The sequence below is a fragment of the Cryptomeria japonica genome, chromosome 5 (genome assembly GCF_030272615.1).
Source record: "Cryptomeria japonica chromosome 5, Sugi_1.0, whole genome shotgun sequence".
In the NCBI taxonomy this organism is placed as follows: domain Eukaryota; kingdom Viridiplantae; phylum Streptophyta; class Pinopsida; order Cupressales; family Cupressaceae; genus Cryptomeria; species Cryptomeria japonica.
The window spans coordinates 640,161,022-640,179,091 of NC_081409.1; positions in this window are offsets into that span (position 1 = coordinate 640,161,022).

Sequence of the window (18,070 nt, forward strand, 5' to 3'; positions counted from 1 at the left end):
CAATTATATGAATCGATTTTGTGTAGGGGAAAAAGCGAGACTAGGTTAACATGCCCTAATCCTACCTTTTGACACACATTAGGGAATACGAAAGAGCCTAGAGGTATCACACAATTGGCTACTTCTTTTTGGTAAAAGAGAGAGCCACGGGCTACCTATTAGGATTTCTATTCCTTTGTTGTAATTGAAAGGTAAAATTATGCAAGTTCAATTCTTAACCCCAAAATGCAAGTATGAACTAATAATAAGATTGCAGAATTGAACTTAAACAATGGAAAGCTGAAAACACAAGAATGCAGATGCGTACCCGGAGTTAAAATCTGAGTGAAAATGTTCGGGACGGGGGCGTGAGTGCCACTGTCCTGATTCTGCACCTGAAACTGCTGTCTGCAACCTGGAAAACTGCCGGAAATGCTGTCTGTCAGAGGGACCAGGGCGCCCAGCGCCCCTGTCCTGGTAGGACCAGGGCGCCTAGCGCCCCTGTCCTGGCAGGACCAGGGTGCCCCATGCCCCTGTCCTGGTCTTTTGCTCTGAATTTTGGAGTGAGGTTCTGTCTCGGTCTGCTTCCGTCGGATCTATAACTTTTGGCGTCGTCCGAATCTCGAAACCTGCACTTATATCTAAAAAGTATGGTGGGCGGCTATATAGGGTTTTGCCTTAGTCAAACCCCCGCTTCGGTGATTTCCACCTCCACGAATAGCCAAGTTGTATAACAGTAGTGTGTGTGCAGACCTTGTGTGTGTGCAAGATCTAAAATGCAAGTAAGCAAACTAGAGCAACCTAGAAAGTAAACCCTAATTGCTTGTAAATGACAATGTAAATGCTCCAAATCAAGATGTAAAGTGATCTAAAGCATGAATACCAATGATGTAATGAAGCTTATGCAAGGACATGAAAACAACATGAAATCATACCCAACCCCAAGGGAGGGGTACAAGCCAATCTTCAGTCGGTGATCCCTTATTGCTCTTCAATGCCTTCAAAGCCCTAACTGGATGAAATGAAATTGTTAGATGCTTGATGGATGTATGTTGAATGTTGTTGAAGTCTTCAAAGATTTGCTCTTTTGCTGCATAGAAGGTTTCTGAAAACAGAATTCGGATCCTTTCAAATGAAGAAAGAGAGCTCTTATATATGAAACCCTAGGTCTTAATTTCGACTTTTGGCCGACCTAGAGATTGAATCTCCCACCAATTTCTTGGGGTTAAGCTTTATTTTATGATTGGGTCTCGCTCCTAAAATTTCGGGAAAAATGTCCGGGATCGTGTGCACTTTGGGCGCCATGGTCCCGACAACTTTTCACCAAATTTTTCAGGGCCGTCGGATATGATGATTTTAGAGAGAATCCCGAAGTTACAGGTGATTTCGAGACGTTTTGACCCCGAAATCAAGCCCCCAAGTTCAAAATAGGACTTAATTAGGGTTTTTGATTAAATGATGTATTGGAGGAATAAAATGAAAGGGGCAAACTTTAATGAAAGGGCCCAACTTTATGATGTGGAAGATGATGAAATAGAACCTTAGACCTAATTAATTTGATTAATTAAGTGCTAAAGGGGAAATGCAATGCAAATGCAAAATGCGCCAAGGCGGGTGCTAAACTAGGTATGAAATTGTACTGCTTTAGCAAGTGCGTACAATTTATGACGTACAGGTTTGTAACAAATTAATGTAGAGAATGGTCATTAAGTCTCTTCATATAGAGTCACGACTTCATTGAAAACCATTGGCTATCATATATCTACATAGTGTGTTTTCTTTGGAGTAGATGATAGAACAATACGTTAAGGAGTTAATATACAACAGTTTGTGAATATAGCAGTGCGTGATTATTACCAACTTTGAGGAATTCAATAACCTACAACAATCAGTGATCACTAAAGATCATGGCTATAGATATAAACTCAACATATCATATATATGATGACAGATTGAATCACATTCAATTGTGACATATACACACATTAGTTCGTGAGATTCACTCATAGTGAATTCAACCTATATTTTGTAGATTGGATTCATATCTTACATAGTTTGAATAATATCAAACTGAGATCAAAGTTAAAATTACCTACATGTTAAATCTGATTAAAATTTAACATGGTATTAGAAAAGGCTTAAGGAAAGATTAGATCAGATTTATAGAAGCAAGGTTATCTTCTACTATTGTCTTCAAGTTCGACTACTTCTATCAACGTCAAGATGGTGAATGGAATTAAAGTTGAAGATAGACTTGAGGGTGCATCAAACTTCGTATCTTGGAAGTTTAGAATCATGCTTGCTTTGGGGGAAAACAAATTAGATGAATTCATGAAGGATGCAGTACCAGAACCAAAGGAAGAGGATGAGAAGCTTCAATGGAAGAGAAAAAACAACAATGCAATGAAAATGTTGGTTGACTCTGTGAAAGATCACATTGTGCCAATCATCTCCAAGTTGACGAAGGCATGAGACATGGTCAAGACATTAGAGGAGATGTATGAGATCAATAACACGAGTTGAGCTCTTGCACTGAAACAACTTCTTCACCACATCAAGATGATGGAAGGAGAATCCATCATGTCTTTCTTCATGAGGATTACCGAATTGAGAGATCAATTGTCTACCATTGGACACGTTATAGAGAGAAAAGAATTAACAATGTTTGTTCTAAATGGTCTTCCTTCATCATGGAAGTAATTTATTCAAGGGATAAGCGCAAGATGAAAACTCCCTAATTTGACAGATTGAAGACATACTACATTCAAGAAGAGTCAAGATTGGTTACACGAGGCATTGGCCAAATCTCCACAAATTAAGATATTCATGTTCTTGTCTCACACTCCTCAAAGAACAAAGGTAAGAAAGGACATTTAAGAAATCCAATGCTTTAGATGAGACAAATATGGTCACTACGCAATGAAATGTCCAATCAGGACTATGCCTCAAGCTTCCATTGCGGATGTTGGTGAAACTCTTCCACAAAAGGATTTAGATGAATTCGTATTCTAATTTAAACCATAAGTTTTATGATAGAATAATTATCATGAATTTCATATGTAGTTATTAATTCATGCAATTACATTATGCATGTTATTTGTGAAACAAAATTGTCAGTAGATGTCCACTTACGACAAGCTGCATTTGGATATCTTGTTTTTTAAAATTTCTTCAATTTACTATGATAAACTTGTCCCTTACATACAAGACATCTTTAGAATTACAACCTGTTACTCTTCCATAAAAGGATTTAGATGAATTCATATTCTAATTTAAAGCATAAGTTTTATGATAGAATAATTATCATGAATTTCATATGTAGTTATTAATTCAATGCAATTACATTAAGCGTGTTATTTGTGAAACAAAATTGTCAGTAGATGTCCGCTTACGACAAGCTGCTTTTGGATATCTTGTTTTAAAAAAATTCTTCAATTTACTTAGAGAAACTTGTCCCTTAAATACAAGACATTTTTAGAATTACATCCTGTTGCTTTTGTTTACCTGTAGAAGTGTAACCGTTCACTTGTGAAAGCCATAGAGGCATTTGTGCAAGTGATGATAACATCTCGGGTTACAAAGCAACTTGAGACAAGAAGGCTCTTCTAGTGAGAGGGAGTGTACCGCAAGTACATTTTGTTCTAAATCTTAGGATGGTCATATTCCTGCCTAGGGCTCAATCTTATGATAGTAGATCCATGTTGGATTGGATCTAGCACTTCCAGTTGTATGAGGATCATACCAAATGATGAGAGTCTTTTGAAGAAAGATATCTTCCATGATTGGGACCATGTGAGCAGGGGAGGCTTCCGTGACATAGGGAGTAGCTAAGAGGATGTGCTTCGATTGATATCCAAGGATCTTAGTCATATTGGTTTAGAGGGAGTGGAGATCAAGTATCACTATGTTAGAGACATGGTGGAAAGGCATGCTATTCACTTAAGATACATTAGTACAAATGAGCATACAACATACATTCTCACCAATCCTCTCTTAAAAATAAAGCTTGTGTACTTTCGAGGTAAGCGTGGTATGATGGAGAATGAAGCCCTAGCTGAGATTGAGTCTCAACATCATTGATTTAGTTATATGTTATACTAATGTATTCTACTTTTCAAAAGATGTTCTAAAGTGAAAACCTTTGATTAATGCATTTCTCTTTGAGGGAGACTTGAGGTGAAAGGCCTTATCTCCACCCTCTGATATGGTTCATGGTGGATGTCATGTGTGTGACACCATGACAATACCACGTGAGAGAGTCCATGGTGATTTTCCTGTACTAGTGTGTTTACCCTCTAGATGAGCCATCATGAATATCATTGTGAGGTGACGATCTCACAATGATGAACATTTGTGCATCTTACTGTCATTGTGAGGTATTATCTATGGATATGCCATAATGTTGGATATCATGTGAGGTGATATCTATGGATAAGCCAGAATGGTGGATATTACATGAGGAGATATCTATGGTGAATATCACGTGAGGTGATATTCGTGGATAAGCCATAATACTTGATATCACAGTCAGGTAATCTCTTTCCTTTCCACATATGGATGTAGGCATTGTGGACAATCATTACAATGAAGTGTTTTAACTTATTAAAGGTTAGGAAGGATTCCTCCCTAGCTAAGAGGGAGTGTTGAAGATGTTATAGCTACAGACAGATTCCTCTGACCAACCTAGCTAATCCAAATGTCTAATTGGCCTATCAACTTTAGACATTTGTGTGTATTCGATTTACTTGTTCCTGTTAATATGTTCTTAACTTGCAGATCAAATAGACTAATTGTGATTATTGATTTGTTATTCTAGTAATCACTGTCATGTTTACTACAGTCGTGTATAACCTATTAACTACCAATTTATATTAATCGATTCTATTTTGTTATTGGGTTGTTTAATATTGTTTATGTAATGACCAATATTGGTTATTCATAACCGATTGTATGTGATCTTGGTTCAACATAATTTCGATTATATGAATCGGTTTTATAACAATTTAATGAAGTGAATGGTCATTGTGTCTCTTTGAGAGTCACGACTTCATTGAAAGCCATTGAGTATCATATATCTACATAGTACGTTTCCTTTGGAGTAGATAATACATCGATACAATAAGGAGTTAATATACAATAGTCTATTAATATAGTAGTGTGTGATTATCACCAACTTGGACGAATTTAATAACCTACAACAATCAATGATCACTAAAGATCATGGCTATAGATATAAACTCAACAGATCATATGAATGATGACTGATTGAATCATATTCAATTGTGACATATACACACAATAGTTTGTGAGATTTACTCACAACGAATTCAACCTATATTCTACAGATTGGATTCATATCTTACATAGTTTGAATTAATATCAAATTGAGATCAAAGTTAAAATAAAAGTTAAAATTACCTACTTGTTAAATTTGATCAAAATTTAACACTCCCTACCATGATCCAAGACCTTAGGGAAACACAAGCAAAAACAACTATGAGGCCCAAGTAATAAAATCCACCAATAACATTTACATATTGTAGATGTATAAATCTGACCACTTTTCTAAATAAATATTTAATATTTATTTTAACCCCCATTCCTCCTATTGATTAAATTCTATTTAATTAATTACTTCATTTTCATCTATTTGATTAAATGAATTACTCAATTTATTTAATTAAATTCACATTAACCTTTTCTAGCCTTTGATTAAATAAATCACTTTATTTAATTAATTACTCTTTCTCCCTTTTTAATTAAATTTACATTTAATTAAATTGATCCTTGCAAATAAATAAATCTAATTTAGTTATTAAATCCCCCACTTGTATTTATGCTAGTTGCATCTATTTTAATTGTATACAGGAAAATGCGGTGACAAAAATGAATAAACCGAATCCAAAAGACCCACACCAATAAGACTCTTGGTGGAAGTATATGAAATATTTGAAATAGTTCAACTTCCCAAGGGGTGTCCCATTGTTCTCTATCTCACAGGATCCCTAAAGTCAATGTTTTGCTCTGAGATAATTGAGCAAGTGACTTAGGAATGACAACTCCAAGAACAAGTGATATTTGATTTATATGCATGAATGCATTCTAAGATATATATGATATCAGAACTATGGTGATTAAGCTAGTATGAAGATGATGATATGATAAAAGATTAACAAATTATCGTAGCATGATATACTATCCTAGCATGAATATCTTATGATATGAAAAATATTCCTAAATGCTATGATGATATTCTAACAAAGAGAGGCTAAAATGCTTAGTAAATTAGAGTATAATGTAGATGCATGAAAGATTGTTGATATGAAAATGAGGAATAAGAGCTCTATTTATAGGAAAAATAGGGCAATGGATGGTCAAGATTGAAAAATCTTAACAAGGGCTAGGATTGAAAGTTAATCAGTCCATGTTTACAATTCTCACCAATGAAATCGTGACAACTGTCAACAAGAGGTTGCTTGAGAGGAGATGCAAGAAGCATTAAATGCTTGAGAAGACATGAAGGTTACCCTAGGGGACAAGGGTTAAGGTTAGGTTAAGGTTATCCATTGGATAAAGCTTTTACCCAAGGGGTTAAACTCTTGTGAAGGATTAATAGGATAACTAGGGTCAAAGTCATGAGTGCTTGATGAGACCCTTGGGTTAGCCGGGGGTTAAGTTATAGAGAAAGTCTCTAACCATGCAAGAAGGTTGAGTTAACCATTAATGTTTAGGAAGACTTTGAGGGTTAACTTGTTGAAGACATAAAGCCTTTAATGCACTTCAAAAACTTTGGAGGTTTTGAGAAGTGACTTCACTTTGCTTAGGAATGTGACAATAATTAGGAGATGAATTAGCCTAAATTGGAAGTGATTAGAAGAATCTAGAAGGGGTTTATGAGGCAAGTAGGAGATGTAGGAAAATGCAAGTGGATGGAGGAAAAGGATTTTAATTAAAATAAAATAACTTTATTTCAACCAAAATAGATGCAACTTGCATAAATACAAGTGGGGGATTTAATAAATAAATTAGATTTATTTATTTGCAAGGATCAATTTAATTAAATGTGAATTTAATTAAAAAGGGAGAAAGGGGAATTAATTAAATAAAATGATTTATTTAATCAAAGGCTAGAAAAGGTTAATGTGATTTTACTTATATAAATTGAGTAATTCATTTAATCAAATAGATGAAAATGAAGGAATTAATTAAATAGAATTTAATTAATAGGAGGAATGGGCATGAAAATAAATCTTAAATATGTATTTAGGAAAGTGGTCAGATTTATACGTTTACATATATCACATACCAAAAACAATAAGCCAAGCATTCAGATCAAGAGCCTCATACCATTAAATAAAGATATAGGCAAGGCAAAAATCCTCTTGCTCATCATAACATAATCCCCTCTATAGTGAGGCTCTAGTCCTCTCATTGGAGCCAAAACATACTCTGTAGAACAAGGAACACTCGTCTTGCTAGAGAAAATGCAATATAAACTTCAATAGCAAAGCACAAAATTCCTCTTGCCAGAGTTAAATACACTTACAAATAACAAGATTATAAACAATACATAGATCTGAGAACCACATGAGCATCGTAAAAAGCCTCTACTACAAAGAAAGAATCCAAAAATCCAACTCAGAAAGTTGAAACAACCACATACATGAAAACAAAACATAATGGCACATTTAACATATTCGGTGGCACATTTAACATATTCGGTGGCGCATTTGATAGGTTCTCCAACGCCTTTAATTTCCAGAAGGGTGCATATGATTATGTTCTGGCGTGTTTAACATAATGTATGGTGCATATAACAAAGGAAATGGTGCATACAACACATATTGTAGCACATTTAGCATAGAGTCCAAAAACTCAAAAAACTGTATAAACAAGTTTCGATAGACTCAAAAAAAAAACAAGACTTTGAACATTTCTGAGACAAGTCCAATAGGAATGCAAAAGGTACTTGAAACCAAGGACTTAATAAAATATTAAATGGAAAACAAATGCATAGAGAATACTTTACCCAAAGCTTAAAAAATGCGCTCTACAATGACCAAAATAGCCACGTAAAAGAAGAACAAATATAATTTGAATACAATGATCTTCAAGAAGTTTAATGGAAACAACCCCCACACGAAACAAATCCAAATGAAAGGACAACAGAAATTTACCACGTCAAATGCAAAGTATTCATAGAGCCCTTCACAACAACAACCCAAACAATAAGAAATGCATAAGTAAATTGCTTCCGAAACTATATACATTAATCTATATTAATATTCTAATTTCAATATTATTCCTTCCTTCCCACAAGCAACACATAGACACGGAGAAAATATTCTCTTTCGGAATGAAAATTGTAGAGACTGAGAAAAAACATTCAACCAATTTGGAGTTAGAAGTTATGGTAAATCAAAATCAATGAAGAGCAATCCGAAATCCAACAAGCCTCTAGCCAAATCCAAATCCAAGCTAACTTCAACCAAGGCAAAATCCTAGCAATCAAATTCTCAAAAGTTGCAGAAAAACTCTCGAAAGCCAACGTGCCCAAATGCAGGAAATCAAATAAATAATATTGCATTCAAAACTATGCAATAGAATCGGCCAATCAAAATATTCCAAAAATACTATATTACCTACCTACCATACCCCCAAATATTATTATTTTATCTACCCAAAGCTTTTAACCAATAGCACAATGGGGTAGACAGACTTTATAATATTTATTTACCCAATTAGTAACAAATGACATAAAAATAATATAACAACCTCAACCAGTTGAGATGCAGAACCGGTAATGATGTAGTAAAGCAACCGATGTTGATGCAGTGAAGATCAACCGGTAACTCTAACCAGTTGAGATGCATAACCCGAATCGATGAAGTTTGTTGATCGGTAGTGATGATCTATGGCCGAATGATGATCGATGATGAAGATGCCACATAAGCATGTTGCACGTGATGAGTTTTGAAATGGATTTGGTGTGTAAGAGATAATCGTTTATCTTGGGAATGATCAAATGCATAGTATGAAGTGACAAACGCATGATGAGTTTCAAGATTCAAATTGTGGTGATCTAGGAACGGTTGTAAATGCTTAGAAGAATGTAATGTTGATTGCATGTAATCTAATGGTCAAGATTGAACCAATGTGTTGGTAATCTCTATGAGATTTGTAGGGTTTGTGTTGTGTTACCGACCTAATGTATTTGTTTTTTTAAGGTCGATGGATTGTTTGTAAGAGTGTTGGCAATTTGGTTAAGTGTGGAAGTGATTGCTGCCGAACCAGGAGGTGTGTCTACAGAATGTTGTGAAGGCAAATAGGAGCGGTAAAGGATCTGATTCAGCAAGGAAGTGTTATTTCCAGATCATTCAAGAACTTGTTGTTCTCTAACCATTACAATAGTTAAATCCCTTAACTGAGTAAGTTTTAAGAGGCTTGTTGTTGAAATCCTCTAACCAGGTGATCCGTTAGCTTGGATTTGAAATCCTCCACTGAGGTTATCTTTAACAGGGTATTTGTAGTCAATCCCTTAACCGGGCGATCCTTAATTGGATCTGTTCCTAACAGAACATTATTGTATAAGCTTCTAATTAGGCTTGGCTCCTAACAGGGCGAACTTCAGAAGAGTTCAAAATACTTGTGGGTATTCATGCCCGCCGTGGTTTTTCCCATTTGGGTTTCCACGTGAAAAATCATTGTGTCAAGTGGTGAATGATTTTATGGATGTGTTTTTGATATGGTTGATTTGAATGACTGGTAAATATGCATAGATATATTTAAATGAAAGATCTGTTGCATTATGTCATTGAAGTATTAAAACAACCGATAAAGTTTAACAGTGCAGTTGCAGATTTGTTTAAGTATCTAAACCAGTATACTTTGCAAGTTGATTTTGAGTTGAAAGTTTGTTTGGTGAATGTTTAGTTTATTTTCTATCTACTGATTCACCCGTCAGTAGTTGACAGGATTTTTATAGTTTCATCATATTATCACATCAATCCAAAAGACAAGCACATCACAATAGTGAAATGACGCAAAAAATAGGAAAAACAAAGGCAATGGTCACAAGAGACAAAAGAGAACATAAGAGATTCACGAAAGAGAACATTAGAGATACACTATATCAGGTCAGTATGTGCATGAGATAAATTATGTATATCAAGTATGATTTTATTTAATTGACCTTATCCACCAAATGAAACTACAAGAAAAATGGAAGAAGAGCACATAAGATAAATACAAAGTCTTTTTGGGTCAATATGGAAGAGACCAAAAAGATCTCAACACTTTCCATCTTTTGTAAGTAGATAACAAAAAAACACATTTACGACATAACATGTATACAACATATGAAAGAATGATGATACAAATAGAGAAATGCCATGATAAGGTCGGCCCCTTTAATGCCTTGTGCCAAAAGAGAAATAAGGGTCATCCAAAGAAATATTAATAAAAATAGGCCAATCATCACATTAAAGGGATGACGTTACATGCCAAAAAATACACAAGAGAATCTATTGCATGAGTGAGCTATTCTAGAAAATCATCTGCCTCCCAATGTTGCTCAACATAATTTAGAGATGGTGGATATGATTCTAAAGGAGCCACAACATGCATGGTAGATTGATCTCTCACTAGTGACAAACAAAGACCATGCTTAAATTATGCATCATTAGATGTGTCACTCGAAACTAGAGTTAAAGATTTAAAAAATACTAAAGATAAGGCATGGTTAATCTCAACAAATTCATAAATATCATCAATTTCAATACTACTCTCAATATTATTATGAATATTATCATCCAAATTAATCAAAATAGGAGATCTCATGCACAAAGGAGACGAAGAAGAATAATAATTATGAATAGATAAATTCAATCTTTGGTGAGGTTGTTCAAGATAAAGCTCTTCTCTAGGATTTGGCAAAGGTTGAGAAAACGAGACCAAATCAACATTCAACTTTTTAGGAGAAGAATCATTTTTGGAAGAAAGATCATGAGCCTTTGCATGACATCTTCATCGATGTTCTCTTGCAGTATGATTTTATTTTTTACGACTCAAAACATATGTGGAGGAAGGTTGTGGATCATTTAACATTTGTTCCCTTTCTTCCTTTATCTAGATATGGAAGAAAAAAATGAAACAAACCACATTAGGTTGAGAGATAGAAGATGCTAGGTGCTTTACCCTTTATCCATTATAAAATTTGGGAGGTAGAACAATAACATATATAGGAAGAACATGAGTAGGAAGAAGTCCTAGTCTAGGATGTGTAGCCAAAATATTTATTTCCATATCCATAGATGAAGAATCATTAGGAAGAGTAGTCGAAAAGGACCCCAAAGGATTACTTACAGACAACTCAGATTCTAGTGGCTTATAACTTTTGATAAGATAGGAAGATGACATCTTGAAAAGGTTTCAAAGGTTGATGATTTTGAGGACAAATGAAATCAAGGGTAAAGTTTCCATGATTAGGTAAGGGTTGTTGGCACTTTTGATGATTATGTTGTGATTGTCATTGATGGACACACACTTGCATTGAGATCATTTTTGTATGCATAAGTTAAAGCTCAACCGATACATGTTCCAACCGGTATGATGCATTATAGTCCTTAGATTATTGGTGTTTTGCAGAAAGTGATTACCGATCGGAAGCGGTATGTTGACCCCAAGTGGTTCGAGGATCTCAAGCTGAACGAAGGATCAAAGTGGCAGAACACATATTTCCCAGTCTTCATTTTGTCAAACCGGCAACCGTAATTTTGTATGAATTGGTAATACTTTGTGATGAGTTACCAACCGGCATTTTGTGATGAGTTACCATCCACCGATTGTTTGACGGTGCTGACACTTTAACGGTGTTTTTTGTGTCATGTTACAGAATATGTCTAGATGCATTGAACCTAAGAAATTGTATTGTAATCCTATTGGACCGACATGAAATCAGATTCCTTTATAAGGACATCATGTCTAGGGTTTTAGGTTGTTGTTGCGATTGATGTTTTTTGCTAGGGTTTAAGGTGGTTGAGGAGTTAGAGAGTATGAATGTGTAGAAGACTGAATTAATGCTGGAATGCATTAGGAACGAGCTATCAAGAATCTAACCAAGCACTTTGAGCTTAAGTATCATTTCTTGAGGGAAAAGGTTCTGAACAAAGAGATTGCACTGGAACATGTTTCTAGTAAGGAGCAGTTAGCAGACATATTCACCAAGCCTCTCCCAAAGGCTACATTTATGTACTTAAGAGGTGAACTAGGGGTATTGCCCCTTCAGGAGGTAAACTAAAAGCATATGCTCCACATCAGTCAGGTATTGCATAGTCAAATTTATTTTGCATTGATGTGTTGAAGGATGCTACTCCTCAGGGGGAGCAACATAATGGAACAACGAAGCTTGTGCCTCCACTTTGGCATTGTTGTCAAAGGGGAAGAAGATGTGAAGCGGAGAAGATATCTGCAAAAAATGGGAAGAAGATGTGAAGCAGAGAGATATCTTTGTATATTGCCATCAATGCCAAAGGGGGAGATTGTTGGCATTATGTGTACCGGTATGAGGACATAATGACATTGTGTGTTGTCATTGATTTCAATATGATGAAGAGAAGAGAACCGGTATAACACCGTGAACCGATATTTGTGACAAAGTGAAGCAGTGTGTTTGTTCAAGGTGAACCGACATATGGTTATGGGAACCGGCACATGGAAGCGTTGTATGACTATCGGTTGGTAGTCTCAACTTCAGGGTTTCTGGTTGAAGTGCTTCAAGCCAGTGTGGCTCAACCGGTGACTTTGTGTGATGAGTCAGCATGATAATGAAGAATAGATCGTGTTGCCATGTATGCCTTATGTGCGTGAAGGATCTTGTATGAAGGAGATTGTTCTTATCTACCTCGAGAATGTGCGAACTCTGTAAATGGTGATAACGTGTGATGGGTTATCAGCCGCCATGAAATCGATGGAAAATGAACGATGGAGATTAATGCAGTGTGCTCAACGGTCAGGATTGAATAATTTGAATTCCTTAACCTAATAGGTTTAGGGTTTAGGGTTTATGCTATCGACCTATCTGTTTTCCTATAAGGTCGATATTGTGATTCTTTTTGAGGTTGTTGGCAAAAGTTGTGTGTGTGTATCCAAGAGAAGAGATACATGATTCTTGCCAGACTAGAGGAGAGAAGTGACACCTGCAGAGTGTAAGTGCAGAAGGTGAAGAGGAGCTGAAGCGGATCTGCATTGGCATTGAGTGCTGTTACTAGATCATTGTAATACCTGTTGATCTCTAACCACTTCAACAGTTGAGAAATCCCTTAACAGGGTAGCTTTAACTGGCTTGCTGTAAATCCTTTAACAGGGTGACTTAAAACCATTGAGTTCTTGAAATCATCTAACAAGGTAACCTTTAATAGGGTTTAACCCTTAATCGGGTATTCTAGCCATCCCTTAACCGGGTGATCCCTAACAGGATCGGTTCCTAACAGAACCTATTGTATCAGTCTTTAACCGGACAAGGCTCGTAACAGAGTGGACTTCTAAAGAATTCAAAAACAAGCTTGTGGGTATTCATCCCCACCGTGGTTTTTCCCAGTTGGGTTTCCACGTGAAAAATATGTGTGTCATGTGTGATGTCTTCTTCATGTGATGCTATGTTGTTTTCTGTCAAGCGGTGAATCATGTTGATCTAGTTGCTTATATGTATATCTTTGATGGTTGATTACTTGTTCATGCATTAGGGTGAAATGGAAATGAAGTGTTAGATTGTATGAGAAGATAAGTGTCAACCGGTTTATGCTTGTCTCAGTTATTTTGGGTTTTGTCCGTTGTACTCTGTTTAAGGACCCTGTTAAAGGATTTACAGCAAGCCGGTTAAAGCTACCCTGTTAAGGGATTTCTCAACTGTTGAAGTGGTTAGAGATCAACAGGTATTACAATGATCTGGTAACAACACTCAATGCCAATGCAGATCCGCTTCAGCTCCTCTTCACCTTCTGCACTTACACTCTCCAGGTATCACTTCTCTCCTTTGGTCTGGCAAGAATCATGTATCTCTTCTCTTGGATACACACACACAACTTTTGCCAACAACCTCAGAAAGAATCACAACATCGACCTTATAGGATAATAGATAGGTTGGTAGCATAAACCCTAAACCCTAAACCTGTTAGGTTAAGGAATTCAAACAGTTCAATCCTGATCATTGAGCACACTGCATTAATCTCCATTGTTCGTTTTCCACCGATTTCATGGTGGCTGATAACCCATCACACGTTATCACCGTTTACAGACTTTACACATTCCTGAGGTAGGCATTTTGTGATGAGTTACCATCCACCGATTATTTAACGGTGCCAACACTTTAACGGTGCTTTTTGTGTTGTGTTACAGAATATGTCTAGATGCATTGAACCTAGGAAATTGTATTGTAATCCTATTGGACCGACATGAAATCAGATTCCTTTATAAGGACATCATGTCTAGGGTTTTAGGTTGTTGTTGCGATTGATGTTGTTGCTAGGGTTTAAGGTGGTTGAGGAGTTAGAGAGAGTATGAATGTGTAGAAGACTGAAGTAATGCTGGAATGCATTAGGAACGAGCTATCAAGGATCTAACCAAGTAATCTGTGCTATTTGCCAGATCACTCACTTGTTGATTACTCACATCTTCGACAAGTCTCTAGCCCTTAACCGAGTAGGCCTAAAAGCCTCTTGTAAATCCTCTAACAAGGTGGTTCACATCTATGGATCTAAAATCCTCTAGCAAGGTAGTCCTTAATCGGACTTATCTCCTAACAGAGATTGAGATTCCTAATAGGATCTGTTCTGGTAAAGAACATTGTAAGACCTTAACTGGTCTGGTTCCTATTCTGCAGATAGTTACTTGTGAGTTCCATCTCACTGTGGTTTTTCCCATTTGGGTTTCCACATCAAAATCTCTTGTGTTATGGTGTTTGTGCTTTTGTGGCTGAATGCATTATTTTCTATTTGGTTTGCATGTGTGCTAACCGGTTTGTCTGCTAAACTATTTTACCAGTTTACTGTTACTCTTGCAAAGTGTTTAAGTGCAAATATTTTTGGCATACTAATTCACCCCCCCCTCTTAGTATTCATCAAGGGTTAGTAAATATTATGATTAATCGTTGTAACTTGCCCATTGTGCGAGAAATTCAAACATTTATGGACGGTAGAAGGGATTGCTTTCATTTATATGAAACAAGGATGTTTGAAATTCACATGAAATTGGTTCAAGGTAGGGATTATGGCAAAGGTAACATCTAAGCTCTTATAATTGACTTATAGAAAAGGGTGATGGAACCTATAGTGGGAGAAGTGAAACCATCATGCACCTTAATTGTAGTAATCCAAAACATATACATCAAGAATACCATGCTAATTTTTTTTTGAGTTATTAATTTTTCTTACATTCTTAAGTGTTCATTCCTTTTATAGTTGGGTATTCAACTATCAATCAAGCATGATACATATATATCCATCAAACACGATAAACATCCATCCATCAAACATAATGGGAATCCATCCATCAAACATGATATGAATTTATCCATCAAGCAAGATAGGCATTCATCCGTCAAATAGAATGGGAATCCATCGTCCATGTATCAAACAATATAGGAATCTTCCCAAAGTAGGGGTAGTGGTGTAGTCACTGGTTATGAGGGACCTCAAAGTGATCAATCTGGACCGGTCAACAAGAGTAAACACAATGAAAACACAAGGATATAATGGAGGCAATGCAGGATGAATTATATCATAATAACTGATTACAATCTACCGATAACAACCGAGTTATAGAAATCGACTCACTGACCTGCTAAAATATGCTTAATTACAGCATAGGTCACAACCGAGACCTCATATCTTAAGATCTACCTTCTAGGTTTTACATCTTAACTGATCTACATTCTAATGCTCAATTACAAAGATTTATACTATCCAAGGGGATCTAGTCGTCCCAAAAGGGATCAAATGCTGAACAAGACCTAACGTTTAAAAACAAGGTCGGCTTTCGAAAAATCCAAAGGATGAAGTGTTGATTAAAGAGAAGGTCGGCAAGATGCCAAGGAACATTGGAATCAATGCTCAGGGCTCTACAAGCTAGGGAAGGGATTCCGTAGATCATAAATGGAAATAGGTCCAGGCAACTGGTATGAGAAATTGTCTCGGAAATCGATAGCGATAACTTGCTAGAAAATGATCCAAATGCTCCACGGTTTGGGAAAAACCTGTACATAATCAAGTCCTCAAGAAAAATCCAACTCCTTGAGATCCGGTGAGCCAATACCAGAAAATGCAGAATGAAATGTTGTAACTGCAAAACAGAAAGGAAATATTTTTTGGTTCATGCGAGATTGCCACGAATTGGGGATGCTCTTGCATTAGACATTCAGGGTCTACGTCTGCTTGAGAAATCCAAGATGTATATTTAACTTGTATGTCCTTCCACTTTAATATATACTCCTTATACTGACTACTATGGGTACTACGCCCAATCCTACTGTCCAAAATGTCTTCAATCTATTTTGGTTCCTTTCAGGGCAACTGTTTCTCCAAGTCTGCAATAGTGTCGTCACTGAATTCTGGTTCATGATACTAATGTAGATCTACAATGTTAAATACAGGTGAAATACTCAAATTATGCGGTAACTCCACTTCATATTCATTTCCAGAACTGAACTTTCCCAAAATCTTGCAAGGTCCAAACTTCCTCATCTGCGACTTGTTATAAGTTTTAACCAAGAATCTTTCTTTTCTCAGATACATCATCACTTCATCGCCAACTTCAAATTCCTTATGTCTCCTCTTCTCATCTTATTTCTCCTTATACTTTTTGTTCATGTCCTCCAAATGCTGCTTAACTAGAATATGTAAGTCTTTTATGTGATCTACAAATTCTTCTGCTTTTCAACTTCTTTGGTCTTCACTGCTAATATCTTTTAATTCTGCTATACCTCTAGGGTGTGCTCTGGTAACAATCTCAAAAGGTGTCCTTCCGGTACTATAGTTTTTCTGAATTATTGTAGGCAAACTTTGCTTGTGCAAGAATCTAATCCCAACTTCCGGTTTTATCTCCAACTAAGCATCTTAACAAATTTCCCAAACTTTGGTTAACTACTTCTGTCTGTCCATCAGTTTGGGGGTGCAAAGTAGAACTGAACTTCAAATCTGTCTTCATCTTCTTAGAAAGTGATGCAGTCAAGGTAGGGAGATCTAAGGAAGGACATCCCATCATTGCAGCCTAGCACAAAGACCATGGAAGATATATCGGTAACCGGTACCACAACACTCGATAAAGTAGAAAGAACAATCAGTAACATCTTAGAATACATAATCGGTAAATAATATGAACAAATCTTATAACCACTTGAAGAATTACATATGCCACATTCTGGACCGCAATCCATGATTACAAACCAACTCTTACAACTTAGATCTAGGAAAAATGTTGGTGAGAAATGATGTTGGAGACTACTGCTCCAATGCAGCCTCACAATGAAACAATAGTTACAATGTTTAGGGCACCAACCTAAGGATCACCAACCCCTAATGATTTATGGGCACCAACCCAAAGGAGCACCAACCACTACCCCGAGTACCAACTCAATGATACACAATGAAATGACTACTTATTACAATGAAAGTTCCTTGTTAAAATTGAGTTTTGTAACACTTATGCAACTTCTCTATGCCGGCTACAAATCTTCTCTGTTTCACTGGTTCTTTCATTACCGATTATCAATTCACTCTCTTTGATCCCTTATCGGTCAATCTCTTCCTTTACTGACTTCGTCTGATACTCACCCTTCACTCTATCACTCTTCGATGCCTCCCTATCGGTTCACCTCAGCTCTATTATCTACCAGTTAAACCTCTCCTAAACCTCCTTACCGGTTACACCCTTGCTACTGTTTCTCCTTCAAATACCTAGTTATAATACTCTTCTTAGTCTGATCTGCACTTTGTTAGCTCAAGCACTCTCTCTTCTCACAATTGGCATCATGTTTTTGATCTTTGATCTGCATATTTAATAATCTGCTTTCCTGCCAAAACATAGATTCAAACTTTGG